Genomic DNA, 12,169 nt, shown 5'->3' with positions numbered 1-12,169 from the left:
GATGAGGAGGTCTGAAGGAGGGGGGAAATCCTCTTTCATGCTGGGAAAAGAGTCTTGATGACATCTGTTGGTCTGAGGGCCTGGTGACCTTCAAGCTGGATCCCAATCCCACAGGACGTGGTTGTTCCAGGGGAGGGTTAGCTGTGCTCATGCTGCAACACCAACAGCCAGGCTGTGTTGGGACAGAGGGGTCTGAGAAAACCTGGGGGGAGATAAGTGAAAGCGAAATTAAGAGAATGTGGCTCTTCATCAGGTTTTTCCTAGTTGTCCTATTTGGTCTTGGGATGAGCTGGGGATGAGGGTGTTTTGGTCTTGAGATGGGCACTGGTCTCTGCCTCACAGCCCATGGAAACTCCGAAGAGGCCAAAGCAGAAGTGGAGGAGCCACGGCATCGACCCTGTGCACCAGGAGTGGGGCCAGAGGCTGAAACCTTGGCTGTGATTTCAAGAGCTGTGGGCTCCCCAGGTGGGGTTTCTCTGGGCTGGCAGGGACCCTGCTGGGACCCACAGTGGTGTCTGCAGCAAACCAGAAAGGTCAGGAGATGGAAAGTGGGATTCAGACAGGGCCAAGCCCTCCAAGCACACCACAAGCACACGTGACACTCTCCCTTTTAATTGAAGAACAGGGAAATGCAGTTGTACTGCAGTGAACATCAACCAGCCCCCTTAAAAAATAACTCCAACCTCTGCCTAACTCACAGAGCACACTTTTCCCCTAACTTCATTGCTGGCACCCAAGGGAGGCAGCACAGGGTCCCCAAGGGAGCCCAGAGCAAAGCTCCCCTCACTTGCCTTGCCCCAGGAGAAGTCAGTGGAAGATCCTTTTCTGTCTCCAACCCTTTGAACTATGCTCCGGAGTAGAGACAAAGGAAAAGAGAAGGGAGAAATTAATTCCAGGCAGTTGAATGTGTTCCCTGCTCTAGCTTAGTTTGGAGTAGGTACACATAATAATAACATTTTAATAATAATTTAATTTATGACACGCCCCCCTGCCAAGGCACTCAAGGCACTACACAAACAATTAAAATATGATTATAATAAATAAACAGCAATAATTAAAACATCATAAACCAGACAATATTAGAGGCAAACCAAATGCTAAAAAGCAAAACAAAGCAGCATCTTTGGAGGAAGGAGATCCTTGCACAATTCATCTTCCAAATCTCCTGTTGATGTTAGATTGAAATTCTCCTGTGAAGCTGTTTCTGCATCTGCAAAGATTTTGGCAGTGTCACTGTCATTAAAAAAATGGATTTTATACTACCATAAATTAACTAGAGTTTTTCAAGTCTGTAATAATGCAACATTCACTTCCATTTGAATAAATTCAGAACTCAGTTTGCTCAGGAAACTCAGTTTATGGCGCCAAATTTGTGTTGACTGCCCTGAGTTTGGGAAAAACACACACTCATACAGCTCGTGGTTCGTACAACATGCCTTCATTATAGAAACCAGAACATATTAAAGATTTAAAACCAAACCCCAAAACTGAATGGCAGACCAGCCTTCCCCTGGCTGTCAGCTCCTCAGAGCCAATGGGATCAGCTTGTCCCAGTTTACACAACTGGAACCAAAAGACCTAAACTAACAAAAGAAGCAATCTCCCTCCAAAACAAATGAGATTCCAACTTGTGCCAGGCGAGAGCCGTGCACTGAACTCTAATGATTAAAGGAGACAGGCTCTGTCAAGGCAGAGGTGGAACTGAAACACAGCCAGTTGGTCCCTCCTCTGAAAAAACCTGGCACCAGCCCTCAGACAATTACATCCAGGATCCGTTCACTCGAGTGCCTCAGCTGATCTCAGCGGTTGTGGCAGCGCATGAAGGGAAAATCCTTCTCGCAAACCCAAACCACACAGGGATTTCTCCATACTAGGAAAAAAAAACCCCAAACAAAACAAAACGCGTTAGGAAGATGAAGCTGGAGGTTTTCATCCAGCACAGAGAACCAGGAGGATGTTTTTTATCTTGTTCCTCTGAGGTTTTGTTCTCGTGTGTTTTACTTTGAGCTTCAGATCCAAGAATCTTAAAAATCAAGGGGACGGCAAATGGCACCACGTGGTTCTCACACACAAAGCCATCTTTGGGTCTGGGCTCATTCAAAAAGAGCCTTCGAAAGGATTCATGAACCTTAGTGCATGATGCCACAACTTAGGAGTTTTCAAGGCAGGTAGGATGCCTGCAGTGGAGGAACTGCTACAGATTTTGGGCACAGAGCGAGTCCTTTCATTTGTTTCTGTAATCTCTTATCAGGACCCTCTAGAAAATGAAGTGAACCACAGATTCCTGCATAGCCACCTCCAGGAACGGCCCTGAACTTTGCTGCAAGACTGTGCTGGGAAGGGAGCTCTTTGTGTCTGCAGGGAAAAAGGAGCTTTCGAGGAGGGGCCCACATTACCAGGGTTGGGGGTTGATTGTTTTTTACCTCTGTTTTTTACCTCTCTTACCTCTGAATGCAACCTCCTCCCCTTGCAGATCTCATGTGTGCATTAAAGCTCTTCTACCTTTCAGAGAAATGGTCCTTCCTGGGTGCTCACCTCTTGAAAAGGAATTTCCAAGGGCAAGAGAGCCTCATCACAAGCTATTGTTCTGGCATCTCCCTGTATCTGGGCAGCAAGGACCATTCATCAATCAGTATTCCCTTAGTTTACCCAAATCCTTCACCCTGCATAGAAGTTGTTGAGCAAATTCCAAATTTCCACTCTGTGGAGGTAACTGGAAATTCATGGCTCTGGGGCTCAATGGATGTGGTTGGTCCACCTTCTTCTCCAGTAGACAACAGCATTTGGACTCCAACTCCACACAAATAGTTTCTATTTTTCATGGAGATGGAGCACACTGAAATGTAGAGTAGCTCATCCAAATCCTCTGCTCTTCCTCATGCTGGGCCACATTTGAGCTAAAAGATTCAGATTCTGAGATGAATCACAGAAAATTTGCATTCTGTTTTCTTTATCACTCTCCTACGAGTATCCTGTGTGACCTTGAACAGGTGAATCAGACACAAACTCTCAAAAATGTCAGATGTCTCTGTCTTTGGGATTCAAAGAGAGCCAAGCATCTCATACACTGAAGGATGCGGATTAGAACTCTGTGCCTCAGTTTCCCTACGTGCTTTGCTGCCTTCCAGGACAGATTGGACATCAACATGTCAGTGGTTTTTCTCTTCAGCTTCCTCATTCTCTCAGTCATCAGTATTTTTAACTCAGATTTGGTCAATCACGAGATGATGATTCTGCCCATGTCAGCATTTCACCACAGGAAAAGAACCTGGCTGGAGATTCTCCCTGGATTTACACGCAGGGTCTTCTTTCCGGACGTCACTCAAGGCTCTGATTCATTTGGAAAGACGCCCCAGATCCTCCAAGATTGGGGTAGCTCCAGCACAGGGGTTTGGGAGTCATTGGAAACGGCTTCAGGAGAGAACTCACTGACACTTGAGAGCAGAAATGAGAAGACAGAGGTGGCAGAATTTATTTTATGACAAATCCTAAAAGGAAATTATGCAAAGTAATAAAATAAAGAAGAATTATAAATGAGGACAAGAAATGGGTGAAATATAGAATAAATTATGGGAAAGCAGGAAGGTATGGGGGAAGAATTGAAGGCAGAAGTGCTGAGTTAAAGAATAATTATTAGAAACTGATGGATAGACTGAAGGGAAGAGGGTATTTGGGTTGGGGATTGGTACAAAAGGAAGCTGCACATTTTTGTGCACGGTGGCATTAGCAAAGCATCTCCCTGTTAGATGTGCCTTGGGGATGCAAGGGCGACAGCCACTATTCATTTTTTGGGTTCAAACCCATAAATCTGGGGACAAGGTTGCTCCTGCTTTGACCTGCAGTCAAAATAAACCAAACGCCAGGAATAAAAGGACTGGGTGGTCGCTGCTCAGGTGGTGTTGCATCCTGCAGGAGCTGCCGGCATAGCCACGGCCATCCTCCCTCTTGGCAGCAGTGCCTTGTTCCCTGCTCACCAGCCTCCCCCAGCCCCGCAGCACCTCCTGGGGACTGGGTCTGGAAGGGAGATGCTCCCCACAAAACCGCCAGCAGAGGTTCCCCAGTGAGAGCAGGAGGGGGACAGGGCGAGCCGGGCTGCCACTGGGTTTGTCTGGGCAATCCTTTGGAGAGTTGTGAGCCCCAGGTGCGGGGAGGGGGCGAGGGAAGCCCCTGCTCTGGCCAGGGACTCTCTCTGGGTGCAGCCGATGGCAGGAGGAGCTGGTCCCAGCCCCACGGCCCCAGCTGTCACTCTGAGCGATGAATTACATGCTATAAGAAGGTGTTGACAGGAGCAGCTGGACATCAGGGAGTGATGAAAAGGGAACAAAATTCATTCCGAGTTCAGACAGACTGGCTCGTTAGGGGCACCGGCGGCAGAGGCCACAGAAGCACTGCTCCATCTCCTGGACATCCACTGAACCGGCTCCCGAAGAAGCCGAGAGCCCCGCAGCCCCTTCCCGGTGCGGGCGCAGCCTCCCGCACCCATCCCGTGTCGCTCCAGGGGAGACACCGGAGTTCCCCCCTGTCCCCCTCCTCGGCCAGCCCGGGCTGAGGTGTCCCCAAACACAGCACAGGATTCAATTTGGGTATCTTCAAACGGAATCAAATCAAAGACTTTTTGTCCCTCTTGTTTGAGGCTGTAATTTGTATAAACTGTATGAAGAGGGATGGGGGAGGCGGGACGGGAACATTTGGCATCGAAACAATTATCTCCATTTTAATGCAAACTAAACGACATGCTGAAGGGGAATTGTTTCGTACATATGTACAGCAAGTGAACATTAAACCACACGGCTAATAATTAACTGGCTCGACATTACCCTTGCTGTGCGAAATGCAAGGGTGTCCCCTTACATTTAATGTACGGAGAAGTTTGAGGACACGGAGGTCCCGCATGAGATTATTCTTAAAGCTGTGAAAATAACGAAGAGGTTTGTTTTTTGGTTTTTTTTTTTTCTAAGCCAGGCTACTTCTTGGCATTGAGAGAAGTTGGCAGAGAGAGAAAAAAGTGTCAGTGCTTCTCCCACCCCTTTCCTCCCCCTCTCCCTCCCTTCCTCCGACTCTCCTCCCGTTCCTGACTTCCACTTCTTTCTGCCGCTGGAGAAAAAGAATAGCAAATTCAGAGAAAATTTCATTGACGTTATTCAAAGAGTTTTTCATGGATTATTTACACAAGTGCTGTTCAAACAGCCTTTGTCTGAACATCCCTTGAAATCTGCACCCAATCCTTTCAGATTCAAAGCAATAGCTCAGGGGAGACAAAGGGGAGCGGCTGACATGGGTTTCCTCTGCAAGTGAATGAGAGGTCTGGCTAAACACAGAGGGCTTTGGGATCACAAGCTTCCTTTCAGCCTGGAAAATAAACACTGATCTGAGGCCGGGCAGCTGTACCTCTGAGCGGCCTGCCCCATCCACTGCCACGGAACGAGTGGGGCACACACCTGGCTGCCCACCCCTGGGGCATGGCACCTCTGTCCTTCACCCTCTCCTGCCCTGCTGCAGTGCTGCTGCTGCCCAAACTACGTGTGCCAGCCCTGGGACCCCTCCTGCACGATGGGGACAGGGAGACCCTGCGCCCTGAGCCACCCCAAACCCGGCCCTCTGGCCAAGGGACACATGGAAGATTCCCCACTGGTCTCCTGGCTGAGATGGTGTCAGAACTAAATGTGCTCCTGCAAAAGCCATGAGTATAAACAAATAGACTCTCTAAGCAGGGAGAAGAAAGAGGGATGGTGGAGGGAAAAAGAGGCAAAGCCACTATAGAAATATTACAAGGGGCACCCATGTTCAACACCGACTCACAGCCCTCTCTCCATCCCAAAGCTTCTGCACAGCACTCCCTTCCCCTCTGGCAGAGGAACAGTGCTCCCCTCCCTCTGACCTGGGAAACCAGGCACCACAGGCTCCTGAAACTCTTGAAATGCCCGTAACAGGGTCAATTAAAATCAAGGGAGTAAGTGAAATATGTAAGAAAGGCCAAGTTCTGCCTTAAGTTACACCCATAGCAATGACCAGCTGCAGGCGGGGAAGGCAGCACAGCCCCTGCCACCTCTGCCCGTCCTCTCTGCACAGCAAACACAGCGTTAGGTACCTCCTCTTCAAGCCTTCACTACTTTTGGTTGTCACCCCCTTTAGATTAACCCATCCTACACACATAGTTTGATCAGTCCCTCCAAGTGCTCTCTACACTCTTTGCTTACATAAAATTTTTATTTCCTGCACCCTTCTCCCCAGCTCCTGTTTGCCTGTTTCAGCTTTCCTAGCTCACCCACTGGCCCAGTACCAAACACCAAGTTACTCTAATCAAAAGAATCAACTTTTCTGCTTTGGTTGATACATTGCAAAAGACTTGCCCAAAATAAATACTTTTGGGTTTCAGTGGGAGGTTCTCATCTGCTGGAACTGGCCCCTGTCATCCTCCTACTGCCTGTCAAAATTAATTCTTTTCCTTCTCCACCTGTTTCTCCTTTCTTTCAGATATTCCCTTTCCTCCCTTCTGGCTTTCCCACCACCACCATAAACCCAATCTTTTCCTTCCCTGACTTATCCTTTTCCTTTCTCATCTTCATCTCTGTTCTGGATGTCTCCACAGAAGTATGTGAACAGAAACACACAACTGGACTGCAAATTCTGATTACAACAGTCTCATTTCCAGGTGCCCCAGAGGTCTCAGGGTTCGTCTCAGCTCCGCCACTGGAGGCAGCAGAAGTTGGTGGAAGAAACCCTGTTTAGAGAGTAATGAACTTCGCTGGTTCACGGAGTCCTGGCACAGGCACAGAGATGCTCTCCAGACCACCACCACCACTAGTAACAATAATAACAATAACAATAATAAAAATAACAATAACAACAATAATAATAATAACAATAACAATAATAATAATAATAATTTCTTCATGCAAGTCTAGATATAGATATCCATAAAAAAGCTGAACCTCCTTTTGAACTCTGTTCAGCTTTCAGCATCACGCCCTCGCAGGGCAGAGATTTCCATCCTACCTGGGTGTTCATGAAGACGTGATCATCTTTTATTTTTCAGCAGCTCTGAACTGATCTGGCTTTCCAGTTTTGTTCATCACTAGGAGACAGAAGAAGGAGAGCCCCTGCAAGGCTGTTTTATCCCTTTGAGTCCCACACAATCCTTGAGTCTTGTCGAATTACCACTTTTAACTTTCCCAGAATTATGCTGCTTGTGAGTCACCTTTAGTGCTGAAGAAGTAGCCTCTCCTAGCAAGAAGATTAAAATCCCATTACTTGTTATTCATGTGTTATTTAATGATATTTTTTCCATTATGTATTTATTTATTTTTAAGTTACTTGCTTTGAATCTCGAGTTGGTGTTTGTAATACTAAGTCTAGTTTCTAGTTTGTTTTTCTAATGGGAATAGAATAAAAATAGAGTATAATCTTTTAGTGGTTATTTTTATATTTATTAAAGGAATGACAAAAGCAAACCTCAACAGCTGATGACCAAACCCAAAGGCCAGTAATGCAGCTGCACAAGATAAGAGCAACAAGGCAACAAAAAGCCCTAAAACTCCAATGTGTCCCTCCTAGAGGCCCATTACCTCTCTTGTAATGATTTGGCATCCAAGTGGTGGTCATATAAACTCTGGCTTGAGGACAATTCCATCCCCACACACAGGTATGTCTCCATCAGTGGGGAAGGTGGGATGAATGCACGTTCCATCAGTTTTTGAGGGTGACAAACTTCACTTTGGGGCAGGACATATCTTCTTAATGACTGGATGGCTGAAGATGAAATGCCACAACCTCATCCAACAGAGAGCTCACGTCAGTGAGGAGATTCTTCTGAGAAAACCTTTTCAGGGCCTGGAAGGAAACCTGAGAGAAATGGGTCATATTGCTGAGATGAAGAGCCAGATGGAAGATGGATGAAAGGGAAATAAAGATGGAAGGAGAAGAGAGGAAACAAGAGGAAGGCTCCAGAAGGAAAATTAGTCTGTGAGAAGGGTAGCCATAAAGGTGGATCCAGACAGAGCCAGGGGAGTGGAAGGTGGTCAAGTGGGAGATCAGAAAGGAAACTGCTGCAGAAAAGAGAAGACATGATCAGAAAAGGAAGGAATGGAGTGACAAGGAGGAAGCAGCAGGAGAGACGAATGGGGTGGAAGAGGCTTGGAGAGACAAAGGAAGCAAGAATGGGAGAAAGGGAAGGAACAAAGCTGGCCCCAGAATGAGGGGCAGCACCCTTCCTGCATCTCTTGGATGCTTTTAACAGGTGCCTGGAAGAATCTTCATTTATCAGGAATTCAATTAAGTGGAATAGTCCTTATTAATTTTATAGGAATTATTTGTACAGGAAAGCCTGGAGCGAGGAAAGGCCTCCCGGAGCCATTTCTCCTGTCAACACCCTGGGTCAGGTAGGCACTGGCAGTGCAGTCTCACCAGTTGAGATATTAATGAGATGCCTCTAGGTGCAAATGATAGTTTAATAGGTGTTAGTTACCAGGAGCGCCCCTCGCCTGCACACGCCAGCACGCACAGCTCCTGACGAGGCTGCCTCCTTGTTAGAATAAGTAATTAGAATGTAGAAACACTCACTCTGACACTTTAATAAAGTGTCAGCCATCATCAATTTAGTATTTAATAAAAATAAAATTAAATATTTACTACATTTTTTTTTCATAGCATTGTATTTAAAATACATATTCCTCAAATTTGGGGGATTTGAAATGAGGTCCTGCCAGGGCGCTGGTCACAAAAAATAAGGTCCAAGATTTCTTCTTGGGTTTTATTTGCCATGTGGAGCAGGGACTTTTTTATGGACAAGAAAATCCTGCAGAGAAGTGTTCTCATATGGAAGAAGAGGTTTCCTCCTCCATCTTCTGAACCTCCGTGCTGCCTGGAGACTAAGGATGAGCTGAACAAGCCCAGCCCAGACTGCCACTGCTGATGGCAGGCAGTCACTGCCAAGGAGTGGGGGAAAACACAACTTTGTTCCTATTTCATCGGTAGAACAGCCTTCCAAACCAGATGTTGGAAAGAAAACAGAAGAAAATGCTGAAAAGGAAAGCATGCTTTAATCCTGGAGGGAATCTGAAAGTTAAAACAGCTTAAACAAGTTTATTCTCTTCCTATCTCACCATCTCATGTGTGCCCTTCCTCAAGGTGCCCACCTGGCCTAGAGAAGCCCAACATTGATCTGCCAAGCTGGGACCTCAGGGTGCAGATGGCATCCTGGTCACAAAGCTGAATGGACTGGCCCACAAGATGCTCAGTGGTCCAGCAAAATAGTCTCTCCCCCATCTCTGCTTAAACAAAGAGCCAAGACCCGCGGGTGCATGGCAGAGCAGAGTTCTTTTGGGGTGCAGTCAGCCTTGTGCATGTGTCTGTGCCCACAGAGCTGAGATGCTCTGCTGAGCCAGGGCTGCTTTGGAAAACAAAAGGCGAGAGGGAGGAGCAGAAGGAGGTGCAGAGAGTCCCTCTGGTCAAGGTGCCTTGGCAACACGGGGTGTCCCCAGATAGTGCCCTGCTAACAAGGGATCCTGTCTCAGAGACCAATGAGTCACTGCTGAAAGCCTGGCAACAATTATTTAAATTGAAGCTTCAGTCCTCTTTCTCCTGGATGGGGAGAGTGGTGCTGGTCCCTGTCTTTTGGGGTTCCTGCTGGGCTGCCTGCAGGCTGTTTGCCCCTGGGGCATTGCTCCCGGGGGGGCTGTGAGTGTTGTTGCACACACCTGAAAGTACCAGGAGACCTGTCCAGTGTCACCAGCCATCTCGGGTCGAGGCCAAGTTCAGCTCCTTGGGTTTTTCTAGGCTGAAAAAACTCTTTCCTGGGCACAATGCATACTTTAGCCCAGGCACCAAAAAGGGATTTTCTGGGGGAAGGCGGCTGGGAGTCTCTTACCTCTGGGTTGGTTTGGTTGCATTCCCATCTTCTGGAGCCTCAGCTGTCACATCTGGATCCTCACTCAGACTAGGACATCCACCGTGAAAAAGCAGATTATATCCCCCAAAACCAAGGGAAACCAACAGTAACTCCAAGTCTCATCCAAACTGTTCTGCCAGGATTAAAAACAAAGATTATACTCCCCTCTAAACTATTTTCCAGCTGGTCTTTCCACAAAACATGCATGATACACAGGCACACTTGTTAGGCTCTGAGCAGCCATAAAGCATCCCGTGAACACAGTCCTGGGGCTGAGCCCTGCGGTGGCTCAGGTGGCTCAGGTGGTCTCTGTGATGCCCAGCGAAGCACCAGCCTCAGGCTGGAGGGACGGCGGCCAGAGTGGCCAGAGCAGGGTGTACAGGGGGACCGGAGCAGGGTGTGCAAGGGGCGAGTAGGGCTGAGAAAGCACCGGGGCCCCTGAGGCTGCTGGCGAGGTCAGGAACGGGATCTGGTGTGGGGCAGGCTCCCACGGGCACCAGGCACGGTGCTGTGGAAAAGAGTGCCACGCTGTGTCCGTGCGAGGCCGCACAGCACGGTGCTCCACGGGGGAGCAGCTGCTGGCTCCAGCTGTCCTCCGCACCCGCAGCATCCCCAGCACCCCCGGGTCCCTGCACCACCAGCAGCCACGCCAGGAGCAGCCAGGAGCAGCCAGGAGCATCCCACTGGGAAACAACGCGTGCTGCAGTCAAAGCCGGGGGAAATCTCCTGTGCTGCCGGCAAGAGCGAGGCAGCCGGCAGCGATCCCTGCGGCTGCAGCAGAATTCCTGCGCTGCTGCCCGAGGAAAGGGAGCAAAAAGGGAGTGGTTCTGGGTAGAACCACGGCAAAGCCCTGCGAGGGGCAGCTGCTCGTGGCAATGGGGCAGCAGAGAGACCTTGGCTTGCATCAGATGCTCTGCCATGAACCCGGGTATGGACCAACTGCTGCCCCCAGCACCCAGAGGGGGTCTGCAGGAGAGCCACAGATGGGCTTCAGACAAGGGAAGGGAGTGAGGAGACAAGGAGGAATGGGTTCACATTGACGGGTTTAGATTACATATGGGGAATAAATTCTTCCCTGTGAGGGTGGAGAGGCCCTGGCACACGTTGCCCAGAGAAGCTGTGGCTGCCCCATCCCTGAAAGTGTCCAATGTGAAGTTGGATGGAGCTTGGAGCAACCAGGGATAGTGAAAGGCGTCCCTGCCCATGGCAGAAGGGTTGAAACAATGATATTTAAGGTCCCTTCCAATCCAAACCATTCTATGATTCTATGCCCTTCATGACATCTGAATGGGGGTAACACACTTGGGCAGTGATTCACTTGCTTTCTCCTCCTCTGAGTCCTAATGATGACTGCCTGCCCCTACCCAAACTAAAACCCATGTCTGTTAGGGACTCAACAAACCCTGTGCCACCAGCAACATCCATCCCCCAGCAGCAGATGAGGCCCCTCTGCCCCAAACGCCTGCAGTGAAGTTCACTGTGAAGTTTGTCTGATATAGGTGAATCGATCAGGGAACAGCTTGGAGGTGAATCTGATACTCCACCACAGGCTTCCTGTGAAGCCTCAGAGAAGAGAGGAACCACCAAGAGCCTCTAAGGAAACTGGAGCTGCCAACAAGTCCTTACTGGAAACCCTCACTGCCCACAAGCAAAGTGAGACCTACAACACTCCCATTTTGCAGGACCCAGCCAAAACATAACTCCTTGCAGTCTACAAGGTGTTGCAGAAGTAAAGGGGAGTCTAAAGACAGCCAGTGTGAGCAGGGCAGGAGCTCTGTGGGTTCCCACCAGCCTGGGCAGACAATGGGGAGTGCTCAGCTCCTGGCCCCATGCAGGGAGAGGTGTTACCTCGGAGAGGAGCTCCGTGGCAAAACAGCTCAGCAGCTGCCCACACTCGATTCACAAACTAACACCACGTCATTTGTCACCGAGAAAAGCACCCGGCTCTTGAATGGGTAATGCTGGCAGCCTCGCATCAATGTTTTCACAGGCAAATTCATACACTGACCTCCTCGGTGAAACACGCAGCAAATGCCTGGAGTCTGGTTTACATCTGCCATGGGATCCTGTTACATTCAGAACAACCCCTGTCAACGCTGAATCTGTAACAATCAATAAAGAGAGAGAGTTTGTTTGTTCATGTTTTGTTGGTTTGGGTTTTTTTATGTTTTCTCATTCCTAATTGTGTTATTTTGCTACTCCAAGTTTTGCAAGTTTTGCAATTGCCTCCCTCCTCCCCTTCTTGTTTTCTTTTAGGACAAGCTGTCATCTTTTCACATCTTT

Source organism: Aphelocoma coerulescens, chromosome 14, assembly GCF_041296385.1.
Source record: "Aphelocoma coerulescens isolate FSJ_1873_10779 chromosome 14, UR_Acoe_1.0, whole genome shotgun sequence".
Lineage (NCBI taxonomy): Eukaryota > Metazoa > Chordata > Aves > Passeriformes > Corvidae > Aphelocoma > Aphelocoma coerulescens.
The sequence above is the reverse complement of the archived record's forward strand: the minus strand, read 5'-3'. Positions refer to the sequence as shown.